Below are 2,063 nucleotides of genomic sequence, written 5' to 3' on the forward strand. Positions count from 1 at the left end.
AGAGAAGCAACGTTGAAATGAAGTGTAGAGACAAAGAATAGGAAGAAACAAAGACAAAACAAAAGAAGATCAAGTCCACGGTGTAAATAATCGACTGTGGCAAAGAAAAAAGGTGATAGACATTCGGAAAGATATAGATTAAACCAGAAATGAAGAAGCATCGCTGAAATGAAGTGTAGAGAGAAAGAATAGGAAGAAACAAAGACAAAACAAAAGAAGATCAAGTCCACGGTGTAAATAATCGACTGTGGCAAAGAAAAAAGGTGATAGACATTCGGAAAGATATAGACTGAACCAGAAAAAGAGAAGCAACGTTGAAATGAAGTGTAGAGAGAAAGAATAGGAACAAACAAAGACAAAACAAAAGAAGATCAAGTCCACGGTGTAAATAATCGACTGTGGCAAAGAAAAAAGGTGATAGACATTCGGAAAGATATAGATTGAAGCAGAACAGAAGAAGCATCGCTGAAATGAAGTGTAGAGAGAAAGAAGAGAATGAAACAAAGAAAACAAAAACATATGAATAACTGATAGACTGTAGCCAAGAAAAAAAAGGTGATAGACATTCGGAAAGATACAGACTGAACCAGAAATGAAGAAGCAATGTTGAAAAAAAAAAGAAGGAAAGAAGAGAATGAAACAGAGAAACAAAACAAAACAAAACAAATGAATAACTGATAGACTGTAGCAAAGAAAAAAAGAGTGACAGATATCTTTCTTTCGCGTTCGGGGAAAATATATATTAAAACAAAACAACAAAAAAAAAAGAAGAAGCAATATTGAAATGTGCAGAAAGAATCAACGCAAAACACAGGCCAAACACTCCTCCCCCCCCCCAAAAAAAAAAAAAAGAAATAAAAGGGTCTTGATAGCCGCAGAAGTTTTCCAGAACGGGGATGGAAGGAAGGTATATTGAAACGTGAAGAATCAAAGAGCCATTCGCAACGGACCGAAATGGGAATGGCTTACGAGTTTATGAATACTTGTGTGTGTGTGTAAGCGTGTGTGTGTGTGTGTGTGTGTGTGTGTGTGTGTGTGTGTGTGTGTGTAGCAAGAAAAACACACCCACACACACACACAATTATAACGGAAAACAGTATTGTTAGTCTTCAAAGTGGAAGAAACGCGTTTCTTGACATGGATCACATTTCGAGGTGTTGAAAGATGTAAAGGAAAGGCTGTGAATTTGGCAGGTTCAATTTGGTATTCTGAGCTCTAGGGAAGGAAGGAAGGAAGGAAGGAAGGGAGAAAGAAAGGAAGGAAGGAAGAAAGGAAGGGAGGGAGAAAGAAAGGAAGGAAGGAAGGAAGGGAGAAAGAAAGAAAGGAAGGAAGAAAGAAAGAAAGAAAGAAAGAAAGAAAGGGAGGAAGGAAGGAAGGAAGGAAGAAAGAAAGAAAGAAAGAAAGAAAGGAAGGAAGGAAGGAAGAAAGAAAGAAAGAAAGAAAGAAAGAAAGAAAGAAAGAAAGGAAGGAAGAGAGAGAGAGAGAGAGAGAGAGAGAGAGAGAGAGAGAGAGAGAGAGAGAGAGAGAGAGAGAGAGAGAGAGAGAGAGAGAGAGAGAGAGAGAGAGAGAGAGGAAGGAAGGAAGGAAGGAACTGGAGGCAAGGGAAAGAACTTTAGATAGTTGTATTGTGTTGGTAAGTGGAATGAAAACTTTTACTGCAGATACAAAGTGTAGTTTAAGAGAGTGAAGGGGGAGATTAGAGGAATTTTTAAAGGTGAAGGGCAGTGGTTAGTGTTTTGGTAAAGGACTGGAGGCAAGGGAAAGGACCTCGGTTAGTTGTACTGTGTTGTATAGCTGCTAAATGGAACGGAAGCTTTTTATTGGAGGTTCTGTATGTCCGAAAGTGTAGGGGAGAGGTGAAGGAGTGTCAGACTTAAGGGATAATGGTTAGTGTGTTGGGAAAGGACTAGGGACAAAGAAAAGGAACCTCAGATAATGTATTGTGTTGGTAAATCGAATGAAAACTTTTACTGCAGATACAAAGTGTGATTTAAGAGAGTGAAGGGGGAGATGGAGGAATTTATAAGGATGAGAGGCAGTGTTTAATGTGTTGGTAAAGGACT

Source organism: Eriocheir sinensis, chromosome 29, assembly GCF_024679095.1.
Source record: "Eriocheir sinensis breed Jianghai 21 chromosome 29, ASM2467909v1, whole genome shotgun sequence".
Classification (NCBI taxonomy): Eukaryota; Metazoa; Arthropoda; class Malacostraca; order Decapoda; family Varunidae; genus Eriocheir; species Eriocheir sinensis.